This window comes from Canis lupus, chromosome 7 (assembly GCF_048164855.1).
Source record: "Canis lupus baileyi chromosome 7, mCanLup2.hap1, whole genome shotgun sequence".
Classification (NCBI taxonomy): Eukaryota; Metazoa; Chordata; class Mammalia; order Carnivora; family Canidae; genus Canis; species Canis lupus.
Window position 1 is genome coordinate 63,686,195 of NC_132844.1, and position 16,897 is coordinate 63,703,091.

The 16,897-nt window shown below is 37.0% G+C and overlaps 1 long non-coding RNA gene across 1 annotated transcript in view; it reads left to right on the forward strand.

Annotated features, from left to right (window-relative positions):
* The window catches only part of LOC140636347 (uncharacterized), a 147,927-nt gene that overhangs the window by 104,340 nt on the left and 26,690 nt on the right, over nt 1–16,897 (forward strand). The window contains exon 2 of the long non-coding RNA XR_012033617.1: nt 8,891–9,007. This is a non-coding gene — a long non-coding RNA (uncharacterized lncRNA). The remainder of the gene's footprint in view (nt 1–8,890; nt 9,008–16,897) is intronic.

Sequence of the window (16,897 nt, forward strand, 5' to 3'; positions counted from 1 at the left end):
CAGACCACACTCATCACACATCTCCCAATTTACCCAGCCTCCTGACCTCTTACTTCTATAATTGCCTTGGAATCTGTTCTCATCACCCCCTCCCCCAAATCCCTAGTGCTCTTGACCTTTGATCTCTCTGCCAGTTTCCAGTTTTGATCCAAGTCATGCTTCCTTCCATTTTCTGAATAAATACTTGTTAAGGTCATTAAGTACCAACCTTGGGTCACTTTTCTAGGCATTTTTCTAGATTCTCAGGTTATATCAGTGAGAAACAAAATTCCTTGTAGGGCTTAGCATTTCTATTTTTTCACATAAGGAATAAAAATATAATAAAAAGTAAATATATACTATAATGCCCTCTAGTGATAAGGACACACACACACACACACACACACACACACACACACACACAGGGTAATAAGGATTCTCAGGGAAAGACACTTTTACCTGAATGAAGTAAGAGTGAGGCAGGGCATTAACTTGGATAAGAACATTCCAGGAAGAGGCCCTGAGGTGGGAAACAAGGTTGATTCATTGTGACAGCAAGATGAGTGTGGCTGGTTGAGGTGATTGACAGTGGTAAGAAATGAAAGTCGGGGCCAGCTCAAGTAAGACCTTGGAGGCCATGTTGGACTTCTAAATGTGACGGGATGCCAATGAGGAGGGAATGTTTAAGTAGGAACTATAACAGAATCATGGAGAATAGAGAACCAGCCAGTTGATATTGCAGGAATCCTGAGAAGTGTTGGTGGCTTATACAAGGATAGTGGCAGTCATTAGAAGTAATAAGTACTCAAGTGCAGGATATGGGTTCATAGGTAGAACTGACAAAATTTACTGACGGATTGGATATGACCCATTAGGGAATGGTGACAAGACAGACTTGGAAATGACTCTAGATAAAAAGTTGTCAGGAGACAGGGAATTCTAGGAGAAAGAGCAAGTTGGCAGAGGGTGAAGAGGGAATCAAATGTTGTTCCTTTTACAGGTTTGAGATATCTATTAGATATCCAAGTTAAGATATTCAGTGGGCAGTTTGACAGACAATATGAAATTATCAGATTACCAATGTTTAAAGCCAAGATGCTGGGTGAGATCATCTAAGGAGTGGGTGTACATAGAGAAGAGATCTAAGGACTCAGCCCTGGAAATACCCTCACATCTAGAGGTCTAGAAGGGTGGAAGAACCAACTAAGGAGACTGAGACAAGTAGCCAGAGAAGTAGAAAGGAAACCAGATGAACCCAAGGCCCTGGAGGCAAAAAGCAGCATGTCAGAAAGAAAAACTTTGATTTTTCTCCATATCTGCTTGGCAGCCACTTAAATCCTATATCAACCTAGAGAGCCAGGGAGGTTGCTCATCCCACATATTGATGCTTTCCTGCCTCAAGTGGGCCATAACACCAGTGAGTTCTTTCCCTAGTCTTCACTGGGTAGTGTTCTTGACCAGGCCACATATTCCTTCTACTTTCCCCATCCTCAATCCCTTCACATCCTGCAGACAGCCTGTTCCTTCAGTAGAAAGGAAGAAGCTGACCCATTTTCCTTTACTTCTTTCCCCTTTTCTGTCAGAGGAACAGATTAGTACTTTCCTAGTTTTTTTTTCTCTTGGCCTTCCCTCATTTGCCACCTTGATTCTCAGACTCCCAGTTACTAAATTCCTGGACAGAGTACCACCTGGCCCTCAACCAGCTGCCCTGCCCCAGTCTTGGAAACAGAAATATGGTTTACCCCTAATGTAGACAATCTCTTATCTCCCTCATTCTAAATTTATCTTTCACCTGCAGCATCCTTAAAACCCAGATAATAATGTTCCCCTATTCAGAAACATTCAGAGGTTCCTTCAGAAGAAAGCTCACATTTAATACAGGATGTTCAGGTATGGCCACGTTGCAGTCTTACTCCTCAGTCTTCCATCTCCACCTTATTTCCTTCTATGCATAAGTGCCCCATTACATAAAGGGAAGATACTCACCCCACCCCCAAAGCTACCATGTACTTTCTTGACCACAGGCCAGGTTAATCCCTATGCTTGTATTTTACCATAAAGGCTTCAAGATGTTGTCTCAATCATCATCACTTTCGGTGCATTCTAGACCATCTGCTCCCAAAATAAATCTCAGGCTCACTAGGTCCTAAAAAGGGGTGAGTATGGTGGCTTTCAAATATAGTGAATTTTTCCTCCCCATTGCACAATTACATATTCTCATCTCTATACACTGAGATAAGGCAAATTGTACTGAAACAAATTACCCATAATCACAAAGGGTTTTAGCATTTTTTTAAGCTCACAGCCTTACCTGGTAGGGATCCAAAGTCACACACACCTGGCCTAGTATCTGCTTTCCTGCTGTTCTTGCCCAGGCAAATCCTGTTCTGGTTCTACAACCTGGTATGGGCTTCTCATATTCCTACAACCAACTACCACACAAAAATTAATAACCCAGTTCTTTCTCCAAAGCACACAGCTCTCAGGAACTTAAAACTGAGGTAAAAGTTGTACTAGAAGTCTCAGAAAAACAAGAGAAACTGAGGTTAGGACAATAAGAAAGAAAGTAAGAAAACAATATCCAAGAATAGGTCTTTAAATTGAAAGAGCACATCAAGTATTAAGCAGGAAAAAATTGTAAAAATACACCTAGGTAGGGGATCCCTGGGTGGCGCAGCGGTTTAGCGCCTGCCTTTGGCCCAGGGCGCGATCCTGGAGACCCGGGATGGAGTCCCACGTCGGGCTCCCGGTGCGTGGAGCCTGCTTCTGTCTCTGCCTCTCTCTCTCTCTCTCTCTCTCTCTCTCTCTCTCTCTCTCTCTCTGTGTGTGTGTGTGTGTGTGTGTGTGTGTGTGTGTGTGTGTGTGCCTATCATAAATAAATAAAAATTAAAAAAAAAATACACCTAGGTATGTACTAGTGACATTTCTGCATTTCAAGGATAAAGAGAATTCAAAAGCTTTCAGGGATATAGTATAAAATAAATAAATATATATAAAATTTGTTGTTACAAAGGAACAAGAATAAAAGAAGATCTAAGACCTCATCAGCAGTTCGGGATGCTAATGGACACTGGAGGTAAACGCCTTCAAAAATGAGAAAGAAAATGGCTGGATATAGATTTCTAGATGAAAATACCAAATCAAATATGAGGAAAAATAGAGTGCAAGTCCAGGCCCGGTGAGAAACCTGCCAAAATGGAATTGTGTATAAGAAATGTATTAGGGGAAACACCTATAAGAGACAAGAGAGCCTGAGAGGGTGGGTGAGCTGTCAGAGCATGAGACTAATCTGATTTCAGATAAAGGAGAGAGAGAAGGAAGAAAGGGTAGATGGAGTGTCTTAGACTGCAGTGCAATTTTAGAAGAGTTCAGAGAGCTTTCAGGAAGTCCTCAAGTCCAAGCAGAGTCCCTGGTCTCCCTGCTCATTTTGCGCTGGACTCAGTCTCTGAGAAGATACATCATGAACAATGGATCCCAGAGATAGCACCAGGGACTCCTTACAACCCTGGTGCTGTCTTTACCAGTGTCCTTACCACTCCTTACGACCAGATCCAAGGAACACACAGGCATGGCAGCCACAGGTATGCTTGGATGTGTAAGAATGATGAAAGTTTTGCTACCCACTCACATGAAAAATGTACTTTACAAAAAGGAATCTAAAAAGAAGATAGAGTAAAATATGAGAAGATAGTAGGAGCTAAGTACAGCTCAGAACCAGCAAAGGAAGAGCTGAATAAGTATGAAAAGGAAGCCCATGTAACCTCAGTGCCTGGCTCAGTGTCCTTTAAGTGACCTAGATGATAAAATGTTGCACTTCCCTTTTACTAAGGGTTTGATTATGACTTCAGATTCTGCTATAAATAAAAGTTAAGTGATCATAATCATATAAATAAATCAATTTCTGAAAACTGAAACCCAGTCAGTAGAAAGAGCACAGAAGTAATAATTTTAAAGGACAGAACAAAAATGTGAATCTTGACAAAGTGAAAAGGATAGCATAGCAAATCAGAATAGGGAGAAGGGAGGCAGGGAAGAAGAGTAAGCTTATTCATTTTCTCACCTTTCATAACCTAGATATGTTTAAATGTGAGTAGTCAGCAATATTTTTTACTTAAAATATGTAGATAACTATCAGAGGTAATATTCGAAGTTTAAGTGGTTACCTTGGGGGGAAAAAAGATTAGGGAGGGAGATTTTAATTTGTTTTATGCTATTCTACATTACTTGGGATATGCATGTGGATTAATCTTTATCATTTTAAGATTTTAAGTACTTAAAGGGCCCTCTAGATACCAGGAAAAAACCTTAACTCAGAAAAAGTTTAAGAATAGAACCTTTAGTTGTGTACACATGAAACTCCTTCAACATTCTTAACCTAAGTGCAAACATTTTAAGCTGAGCCAGATATAGTATGGTAAGTGGTCTGTTTAGTATTGCTGGTTAGATTTAACTTTTGCTAGACTATGTCCTTAGCTTACTCATAAACAATATGCTATCTGCCTCTGAATTGTTCTTAAAACATTTGCTTATGATTTCTTGGGGGTAATTCCTAGAATATTCACACAGAAAGTAGCCTAAAGGATGACAAGGCATATATTTATCTCATGCAGATAGCAAATCTCCTAAAAATAATCACAGGTGAGAGGCAAAGTTCATCCCTGGACTGAGGTCCCAGTCTGATGTTAGAAGCTCTCCTGCAATATTTTTTTAATATTGTAATACATTTTTTTAATATTGTAATATTTTATCTGTGGCATAAAGACATGACCAAACTATGTAGAGTGGATATTACTGTCAGTTATGTTAGGACATAAAAGATGGAGAGGCACAGAGAAAATGTCCTTTCTGTTTTAATATTGATATCCTTACTTCCAATCCATGAACATAGTATCTCTCTCCATTTATTCAGATCTTCTGATTTTTTTTTTTCAACAGTGTTTTTGAGTTGTTTTTATTTTTCAGCATACAAGTCCTATGCAGGGCTTGTTAGGCTAATGGCTTTTTACCTTTTGGAGCAATTTTAAATGGCTTTCTTGTGTTCACATATTCGTTGCTATTATATAGAAATAGTTTAATTTTTTATATTTATATTATAACCCGTTGCTATGAAATTAAATTCACTTCTTCCAGGACTTTTTAGTATTTTCTACATAGACCATCATGTCCTCTACAAGTAGGAACAGTTTTATTCTTTTCATGTCTATATGCATTCAATTTCCTTTTCTTTATTGCACTGATTAGAACTACAAGAAGTATGCTAAATAAGAGTAGTGAGAGGACATTCTTGGAAAGGAAAAAGCATTCAATCTTTCACTGCTGAATATAATCTTAGCTATAGCAGTTTTTTCCTAGATGCTCATCAGGTTGAGGAAGTTCCTTTTGTTTCCTATTTTTGGGAGAGTGTTTATTAATATAAAAACCTTAGCACTTTTTAATTTCTTCCTCATTTATATAAAGGGTCTTAAATATTTTTCTACATATATTTAGAATCCTATTAGACAATGTTGTAATTTTTACTCCAAATAATTTAGAAAATTCAAGAGGGGAGAATGCATTAAATTTATTCATATTTTTTCTTCCACCTTGATGTTCCAAGATTTCTTCTTTTATCAGTTGCTTTCTGCTTAGAAAACTTCCTTAGCCATTATTTTGGGTAGAAGACAAACATTTAGTTTTCTTTCATCTAAGGATGTCTTGATTTCCCCTCCATTCCTGAAAAATATCTTTGCTGGATATAGAATTCTTGGTTGACAGTTTGGGTTTTTTGGTTTGTTTAGACTTGAAAAATATTGTGCCACTTCCTGCTGGCCTCCATAGTTGTTGATGAGAACTTACCATTCAAATTGTTCTTCCCCTGTAGGTAAGTATACTTTCTCTCTAGGTGCCTTCAAGTTTGTTTTTTTTTCCTTTGTCTTTAGTTTTCAGAAATTTGACTATATGTCTTGGTGTGGATTTTATCCATTTGGGCTTATCTGTTTAAAGTTTGCTCAGATTCTTGAATCTGTAGCTTTATGTCGTCTGGCAAATTTGAGTTTTTAGCCAGTATTTTTTCATATATATTTTTAGCCTCACCCCCTTTATTCTCTCCTTTTGGGACACCATAAAATCATAGAATATATATATATGATTTTTTTTTCAAAGTCCCACAAGTCTCAGACACTGTTCATTATTTTCAGGCTATTCCCTGTTCAGTTTGCATAATTTTATTATTCTACCTTAAAGTTTTCTACTTTTTTCTCTGTCCCCTCCATTTTGCTGTTGGGCCCATTTCTTGAATTTTAACTTTTTTAGTTCTAAAAATTCCATTTAACTCTTCTTTGTATATTCTATTTCTTTGTCAACTTTTCATTTGTCTCAGACATGTTCATAATTGCTCATGCTTTTTTTCCATTTCTTATTGATAAAACACATAAAGCATAAAATGCACCATGCTAACCACTTTTAAAAAGATTTTATTTTAGAGGAGTATGTGTAAGTGTGGGGGAGGGGCAGAGGGAGACGAAGAAAATCTCAAGCAGGCCATTCTGAATAGGGAGCCTGGAATGAGCCTCAATCCCATGACCCCAAGGTCATGATCTGTGTCAAAATCAAGACTTGGACACTTAACTGTTTGAGCCACCCAGGTGTCCCCATGGTGACCATTTTAAAATGTACAGTTCAGTAGTATTAAGGATATTCATATTGTTATGCAAACATAATTACCATTCTTTTCCAAAACACTTTTTATCTTGCAAAATTAAAACTTAATACCCATTAAATACCAACTCTCCCCTCACCCCCATCCTTGGTAACCACCATTCTAATTTCTACCTCTATGATTTTGGTACTCTACATATCTCTTAAAAATGGAAATATATAGAGCCTGTTGTGGTTGTGGCTAGTTTATTTTGCATAGCATAACATCCACAAGGTTCATCTATGTTATAGCATGTGTTGGAATTCCCTTCCTTTTTAGGTTGGATGATATTCTGTAATGTGTGTTTATCACCTTTTGCTTATCCATTCATCTGTCAATGAACACTTGGGTTGCTTCCACTTCTTGGCAGTTTTGAATAATTCTGCTATAAATATGGATGTGCAAATATATCTTTGAGATCCTGCTTTCAATTCTTTGAAACATATACCCAAAAGTAGAAATGCTGGATCATATGGTAATTCTATCTTTAATTTTTTTTTTTTTTTTTGAAGAACCACCATAATGTTTTTAATAGCAGCTGGGCCATTTTGTGTTCTGCCAACAGTGCACAAGGATTCTAATGTTTCCACACCTCGCCACTTAGTTTTTACTTTTTCTTAGTAGCCATCCTAATGGGTTTGAAGTGGTATCTCATTAGGTTTTTGATTTTCATTTCTCTAATTATAAGTGATGCTGAGCACCTTTTCGTGTGCTTTTGGTCCATTCATATATCTTTGGAGAAATGTCTATTCAAGCCTTCTGCCCATTTTCTAACTGAATTGTTTTTTGTTGATTCACCTTTATGATGACTACTTAAAACCATCTGATAAATCTAACATCTCTGTCATTTTGGTATTGACTTTTTTCATTGTTTGAGATCTTAGTTCTTGATATGAGTGATTTTTTTTTTTAATTGAAACTTGGACACATTGGGTATTGGGTTAGAATCTGGATCTTATTCAAACCTTCTGTTTTAGCTTGTTTCTCTCTGAAAATGTTCTACTAGGGGAAGGGGAGTCTCATCTTTTTACTGCCGAGTAGGGTTCTTAGAAATCCAAGTTTCTCATTTGGCCTCCAATAACACTTGAAGGATTCCTTGTTGCTGGTAGGCAGGGATGGGAGCTCTGGTTCCCTACCAGGTCTTCCTGATTGCTTCATGAGAGCTCCCCAAATGGCCTCCACTAACACGATAGGGGTAAAAGGTGGTCTCATTATTTACTACTGAAAAGTTGTAAGGCCTCCTCTAGCAACCACTAGCAACCAGGCCTCCTCTAACAACAACATGATAGGCTGGGGGATTTTTGATGCTGGCAACATTCCCTGCTCAGCCTTTGCTAGCATAGGTGGGGTGAGGCCACAGTTTTTCCTGTGGTATTTGGCTGGAGTAAAGTGGTTATTGATTAAACGTTCTTCTTGCTGGACTGCCCCTTTCCTGGTTCTGTGGCTAGAGAAGGCATGATATTTGGACACTTCTGTCTGTTAGCTTTTTGGTTTCTAGAATATTCAGCTTCAAATCTAGGAGATAGATGATACACTTGCGTGCACACACACCTTCTTTCACCTTTCAGAGTATTCTTATGTTTGCTTTGTAGTTAATGTTCAGGGTTTTTAGTTATACTTTGAGTAAGGAATAAGAGAAAGTAAATTTAACCAGCATCTACTCCATCTTTTCCATCAGAAGTCTAAATTACTGGTTCATTTAGAAAGTAGTTGTAAGTCTATTCAGATTTTCTATTCTTCCTTTTTTTCTCTCCCTCCCTCCCCCCAACTCTTTCCCAGTTAGTTAACATAGTGTTATGTTAATTTCAGGTGTTATATATACATTTTTCCTTTTAGTTGATTTCAAGGATTTGTTTTTCAAGGGCATTGTCAAACTCCTTAGTATGGAAGTGCTTTTTTCAAAGTTTTCTGTTATGTCTATGGTTATATTTCATTTACTATTCATCATTTTGGTTGTTCCTCTCTCTTTCTCTTTCTCCTGGTCCTCCTCCCCTATCCCTCCCACCCCCCTTCATTTTGGCAAAAGTTTCTGATAGTTGTCTTTTCAGAAGATTGGGGCTTAGGTTTGGTAATGCTCTGCTATATCTTTTGTCTTATAATTGAATTAGTTATCGCTGCCATAATACTTCATAACAAACCAAAACTCAGAATTTAAGGATTTGCTCCTTACTAAAGAATGTATGAGTCAGCTTTACTAAGATGGATTAGGCTGAAATCCAATCTCTATGCTCCAAGTTGCAGGTTCTGTTCAGGCTATATCCTCCTTGGACCGGACCAATAGCTGCCCAGGCATGTTCTTCTCACAGTGGATGGCAGACATATAAGAAACCAAACTATACTTGGCAAATATATGTAAGTCTCCTGTTCCTATCAAATTTTCTAACATTCCATTGGCTAAAAAAAAAAAAAAAATTGACATCCTTTTTCAATTGGGGCAAGGAAGTATATTTTGCCTGTAGTATTCTCCCATTATGGGTAAAGGGTGTGGATGTATAATCCTACATCAGGAAAGTTAAGAACTGAGACCAGCAATCAATCTACCACAATTAATTGCTGGTCTTATCTTTACTATCCCCCATTGAATTACTTTGGACTCTGTTCTTTCTAATTTCTTGAGTTAGATGATTAACTCATAAATTGACTTCGTGAATATGAGGCTGTAAGTTTCTCTAAAGGTACTGCTTTAGCTTCACCCATGAGTTTTGATATTGCAGCTGAATAATAATGAAAACTACATATTTCCTAATGTCCCTTACAGTATTGCCTTTGACCCAGACTACTTCATAGTATGACCGTTTTAAATTTCCATATATTTTGTATAATCTTTTTTGCTATTGCTTTCTACCTTAATTGTACTATAGTTAGGTAATACAATCTAATGTTTTAGCATTTGGAGACTTGTGGCCTTATATGTGACTAATTTTCATAAATGTTCCAGTCCCGCTTGAGTAAAATTTATATTAATTTGGGACATAGTTCAATGTATGTTCATTATATCACAATTCTTACACATGTCCTAAACATGTGTTAACTTTTCTTGGCCTGTCAAAACTATGTGAAAAATTCCCTTCTATTGTAGTTCTTGACATTTTTCTTGTAGTTCTCTGAATTTTTTTGCATTGTATACTTTGAGACCATGTTTCAGGTATATAATTTTGGAAACCACATATATTCCTTATTAATTAAAAATTGATCATTATAAAGTTACCCTCCTTAAAGCAAAAAGTGTTTCTAGAGATAAAGTCTTTGTCTCATTTTGAGATACCTATACCAACTTTGTTTTGGTTAGTATTTGCCTGGTGTTATCTTTTTCAGTTTTTTCACATGTGACCTTTGTATTCCTTATGCTTGCAGTATGTCTCTTATAAATTTGCCTACAGTTAGTTTTTAAAAACATAATTTAGACAATCTTATCTCTTAAATGGTTTTAGTTCCTTCATCTGTGTTAGTTTTGTACTATCAGATCTCATCTGGTATAATTATATACACACATTTTCCCCATATTTTAACACCTTTGAAACTAGAATACTTCTAATTTGTTGTAACTTTTTAAATCTTAGTAGCATGTAAAACCTAGGTGTATTTTACAAGTTATATCATCTTAGATTCTATGAGCTGACATTTGCTCTTTTATTGTTTCTCTGCCCTCCCCTCTCTTTTCTATATCTACTTATTAAGCATTTTTTTCTTCATTTTTTTCACCTATATTTGTTTGGAAGTTACACATTCTATCTGTATCATTTGTGTAATTTCTCTTAAAATTGTAACAAGCATACCTGAATTAAATTCTAAAGCTAATCAATGTCTTAGGCTGGATCTCCCAAAAGTTGCCCTTGAGACCAGACCTTTGGCCATATAGGCATTTGGGAAGTAACATCAGGAAGATAAACAAGGGAATAAAAAAGTGAGACAGGAAAAGAGAAAAGACAATAAAGGGAAAGAATCACAAACAGGTTAATTCTGTGGGTAACAGGAGCTCAAACCCTCTGAACAACCAAGTGGAACTTGATTTAGAATCATCCTACCAAGAGATAAGGAGGTTGGAACATTTATCTACTTACTCCCTCAATGGTTAAGTTATCCCTGCACTTCCAGATTACACCTGTGTAAGTCAGAAAAGTCAATGGTGCAGGAGAAAGACATCAGGCATGGAAAAGACACAGGTTTTAAAAGTCTCCCACAGCTATCTATGAACTTGGATAGGCAGAGAGGTTATGGGTGGAGCATCAAGAGTCTCTACTACAATCAATATTCCTAAACTACTCCTGCTCTTTGTCACAATGTTGACCTTTTTACTTCTCAACATCTAGCTTACTTTACATGTTCTCAGTATATATTTTAGTTTTTTTTTCATACCTCTACAAATAGTGATTATTCTTAAAATATTTGAGAGTGTGTGAGTGAGTGCATGCATGCACATGTGCTGGGGGGCGGGGGGAAGAGGCAGAGAGGAAACCCAAGCAGACTCCGTGCTGAACATGGAGCCTGACTCAGGGCTCCATCTCAGAAGCCTGAGATTATGACCCCAGCCAAACCAAGAGTCAGGCACTTGACAGCACCACCCAGCCTGGGTAAGCACCCCCCAAAAAGTAGTGATTATTTTAAGCCACCAATGATTACTTTGATTTACCCACATATTTACCAATTTTCTTAACCAACCTTTGTTCTTGAGCCTCACTTCTTTGTAGGTTAATTTCTTCCTTGAGTGTAAGTTTTCTTCACCATCTGAGTTATTTGGTTCCTAGGTTTGGATAATGAATTTTGATACTGATATTAAAAAGTATACTATGTTATGCCAATCTTTATTCTTGAGTTCCAGATAGCAAATGGCAAGACTGTTCATAGTCTCAGCAGTGCTTTTCAGGAAGTGTTTGTTATTAAGTTTAGTTTTTCTTTCTGAAAATTTTCATTTCCCTCATTTCTGAATAATAGCTTGACTGGGTATAAAATTATAGGTTCATTATTACTTTCAGCACTGAAAGATAATATTCAAGTGATGTTGATTTAAAAACCTATTTATCAGAAGTTATTATCTTTCTACTTTAGTAGTATGTCATTTTTCTATTTTTAACATAATCTCAGAATTTTATTGTCTTTATAATAAATGATGGAGCTTAGAACTCCCTTCTTGGCCCTTTCTCTTCTTAAATCTTTCCATTTCAAAATCTTTACACTTCTGAATAGCAGAATTATCTTCCATCTGCAGTTGGGCTTAATGTATTCAAACCTCAACATAATCTTTGTGGCTTTAGCTTTTTTATGGAAAACTGACTTAGTTTGCCCCCCATAGCCACTATTTCATAATGCCACTTTAGGCCTACAGAGAATCCTTGCTCTTGTTTTACCATGTCACTGTGTGGGGTTGGTGCTTACCACGTTTCTCACAGAGTTCAGTGGGTTTAAAGTTTACTCACCATGATTGCAGGAGTGCTATTGGCACAGAAAGATCTGGCTGTTCTAAGATGTTCTCTGTGTCTTTGCTGTTCCTCTGCATTTCAATGTGTCTAAAAGTGTATATATTTTATTTATACCATTTAGGATTGTTGTGATCATAGAGCCAAAGAAAATAAGCAGAACATGCCTGTATTCTACCAAAACCTTATGCCCCAAAGACATAGGAAAAAATGAAAATACAGAGTTCAGTCAGGTAGTAACAAGATTAGTGAACAAAATTATCTGCAGTCTTGTTAGAGAGTTTCTGTAGAGTTTAGATGATCAAGTCAGGAAATCAAAACTGAAAGAGGTTAAAGTATGATTATATAGTTGAAATAGGAGTTAACAGTCCCACTTTAAGGATATAGATTATTCTATATTTTCAAAATAACTAAAACTGGACTCAGTAGATCTATGATGCAGGAAGAATCATACTGGGCACAAGCAGATCCAGGCTTGGTGTCCCTGTATCAAATATGTCCAATAAGTAACCCAACTGCCTCAGGTGACAATCATTCTCATCATGAATCTAAAGTTACAGTAAAGCTTAGTGGATTGTATTTCTTAGCCCTAGAGATACAGAAATTATATAGTACATCAAACTCCTGACATTATTTTGTGTTACATTCAAAATAACCTGTTTGGTATTTAAAATACTTGTAAACTACAATTGAATCTGGCATATTAAAGTATATGACAAATTGGCCTATGATTCTAAATGCTTGACTGTAGTTGAATGGTAGAAGAGGGAGTGATTCAGTTCATAAAGAGTATAAAGTGGTAAGAGAACTTACATTAAAAAGTTGTTTAATGTGGGAAAGAAAGATTAGCCTCAGTTCTTAAAGAAAATAGAACATATAAAATCTATAAATATTTAAAGTATTTAAAGGCAATTAGACTGTTCAGGTTTATTTAACATCAAAATCAAATTACCGTAAGCACTCAGCCTGATTTATGTTAAAAATTCCATGAAAATTATTTTATATAAAATTTACTGGATTTAAAATAGGATAATAAAACGTATAAGCTAAATTTAGGGGGTTTAGACAAACCAGGCTTTTAAATTTATAATTTTAGTAAGTTAAAATAATTGAACCTAAATAAATAAGTGTGCATAAAAAGCTGTCCTTGGACATCAAAAATCTCACATCGAAACTGAATGTAAGGCTTCATATTCTTAATATAATCCTTGTTCATTCTCTCTAATTGTACCTTCCGAAATTCTCGTTGGGTATTTGTTGGACTTTTTGCTGTCTTCCTTATCTCTTTCCCTCCCAACCCCTTCCTCTCTCTCTGGCTTCTTTATCTAGAATATAGCACAAACATGTAACTTTTAAAATTATCTCTTCCAACCAACAATTTTAGCTTCATCTGGATTTAGTGTGCTCTTTAACCTATCTACTGGGAAGTGATTAATTTTAGTGGCTCTATTCCTGCTCTTCATATTACTAACTCTTACTCATGGTGGATTATTTCCTTGTTCTGTGATTTTTTTTTTTTTTTTTTTGATTGTGAGTTCACCTTCAGCAGGGCTATATTGAAGGAAACCCTGAGAATCCCCACTGAGGGTTTGTCCCTCCAGAGAGGACTTGTATTCATTTTGTGAGATATTATCATGGCTGGGGAATTCTCAGCCATGAGAGAGGTATAAATGCCAAACTCTGCTGTTAGGTAGGGCAGGTGCCCTGAGAGAGGTTTTCCCTTTACTTAGATACAGGTAAAGACAGATAAGTTTCCTCAATATCCCTCTTTGCTGATGGTTTGACTTTAAGTTCTTACCCTTTTTTCTGAAGGTATAGTAGCTCTTTGACAGTTCTCAGCTTTATATACGAAAGTTTCAAGTTCTCTGGGGAACAGATGTAGTGTGAACTCAATACCACTTCTCTCATTTTTAGATTCCTTTATATTTCCCCCTAGGATTTATATTATTTTCTAATCTCAAATATGTATTTAGAAGACTATTTTCTACATCTTCTACTTTTATGGCATTTTTATAATGGAAGGTTTTGGGGATTAACTAACTAGAAAAGTAAGATGTGATCTGTCTTTATTTTTCAAGGGGGAGGGGAGCAACCGAGGGAGAGGGGTGGAGAGGAGAGGCAGAGGGGGAGAGAGAGTCTTAAGCAGTCTTCACAACCAGTGCAGAGCCCAAAGTGGGGCTTGATCTCACAATCCTGAGATCATGACCTTAGCCAAGATCAAGATTCAGACACTTAATCAACTGAGCTGCTCAGGTGTCCTGGTTTATCTTTAATAACTAAAATTGCCTGAGTTATTACTACTTGTCAAGCACTATTATAAACACATTAAATGAATTAACTCCTTTATCCTCTCAACAACTGAGGTATAGGTACAATTACTTCTAATTTGTGTCCTGCAAGAAGAAGATGCCAAGACCAGAGTAAATGTGCAAGACTTTTTTTTTTTTTTTAAAGGAAGATGCCTATGAAAAAGAAAATGGGAAGGTATGGGGTAGGACTGGTAAAGGCTGGTAGAACCATTAGACCTTAGTCAAAGTCTAACCTTGCACGAGAAAGAAAATGGGGTAGGTAGGTCAAAGGGTCTTAGACTCCAGAGCAGTCTAAGACTGCTGCAAAGCTGTTGGGGGTGTCTTCAAGCTAACATTGGCTGAAAAAGGAGTCCCATATCTCCCAGGAATGGACCCACCTTATTATCCCTGCCATATTTAGTCATTGCTATGGAGAAGCCCATGAGAGAGATGGCCTTGTCACAGATGCCATGATGGACTGGGCAGCAGCTGGGGACCTCAGCCAATCATTCTCCAGGGACTAGAAGGTCTTCCAAGTGTATTTTCTTGGCCACCACACCTACTTTATAGAGGAGGAAGCAAATACAAGGAGACGAGATAACAGCTAATTTGCACAAGAACACACAGCTGACACATATTGGAACCAGGATTCAAACTTAGGTAGTCTAGTTCCAGGACATAACTACTTATATATAGATATAGATGATAGATTTTATTGCATTGGATTTATATGTAGAAAAAATACTAAGTTAAATAATTGTGCATATAACTTATGCATATATTTTCATAGTTCTATTTTTAATAAGATTCTACAAGATCTATGATGGGGGCAAAAACACACTTAGAAAAAAAACTTCAATAGCTGGGACCCTCAAGGGCAGATGCCTATGAATTTGACAGTGACATTTAAGATGTGATTATTAGAAATCCAATGATTATTGATGCAGTTCTCTCTGGTTAGTTACAAATTAATATTGTTTCTCATAGGACATCTTTATTTTTCCCTCTATTCCCTCCTATGACCAAGACATCTGGCTGCCTACTCAGCATCCAACCTTCTTATTTATTGCTTATCCCCTAAATATCAACAATAAGGTACCTGTATGTTCTTACCTCCCTATGTCACTATGGCCATCTGACTAACTTCTAATTATAAGTAAAAAATTGTTGGGTGAACCTTTCAGGAAATCCTAAAAGGCATTCTCAGCTGGCTTATGACTTGTATCATTCAGGGTCTTGGCAAAGAAACAGATGGCACACTGAAATTAGGATAACTTGGGGAGATTTTCTATGTAATTTTCTATGTACTTCTAAAAGTATTGGCCAGATGTATGGAAATCATGAAGAACAGCATAGGAGCATGAGATTAGAATCAGCTGAACTGTTGTCATCTCTATATCTGAACAGGTAAGGAGAGAGTCAGTAGGGCAGACTGCCCTGAAAACCGTGACCTTCAGGTAGAGAGATGTAGCCAGCCAGATGTGACTGTAGGAAAGGAGCCAGGGGAAAAAAATATCCTGAGCTCGTTTTCTTCTCATACTCTAATCTCCTGTCATGGATCTCTATTGGCTAGATCCCTCAGAAAGCCAACAGCAAGGTGGGCACTGATTGTAGCCCACACTGGCCAGCTTGCTGAAAAAGTCGATGGAGCAAGAGAAGGGCAGAGAGTCGTTATGAAGTAGAATATATAGACAAAAGTAAGCACATGCATTTTTGCCCTTCCTTTTTACTTCTTTGGTATACGGATGTGATAGCTGGACCAGCACCTGGCCATTTTGCAACCCTGAGGCAACCTTGAAAATTGCTTTTGTCTTCTAAGGATACTAGAACTGAACTCTGGAAGAGGCTTGAGCATTAATAACATGGACCAATCATAATCAGTCCTGAAATGCCCATACCATATCTTTTATATCAGAGAAGTATAAGCCTTTTCTTATGTCACTATTTTTCAGACTGCTTATATTTGTAGCTAGACACAATTCTCCATGCTATACCTTCATAGGTATACACTCAATATATGCTTTTCTTGTCCCTCCCCTGGATTATTGTCCTTGCTTTTAGTTGACAAATGGCCTTTCATTCCTCCTCCATTCTCTACCCTGTTGCCAGAATCTTTCTCAAAAAGTTCTGACATAAGGGGCCCCCAACCATGCTTCTCTCTCAGGTGGAGAACTTGGTATCTGAGGGCCTTTTTACTATATTGTTTTACATTTTGGATTTTGTATCCTGTATACACATTACCTAAAATAATTGAAAATGTAGTTCTCTAAAAAAAAAAAAATCAAAGATCTGTTGAAAATATTTCCTCATTTCACCGGTCTCCATAGGATTTTTGAAAGGACATTTGGAGTCCAGTTTCTCCACGTAGACTTCTTCCAATAATAATGTATCTTACCAACCTGAAAATGAGCATTTTTCACATCTTAATATTTCTGACGTTGACCAATTCTTATAATTGCTGTTATCTAGGTGACAGCCATGACCTAGATGTTGCTGTCTGTTCATACACAAACTTAGATGTCAGCCTTCATTCAAATTGT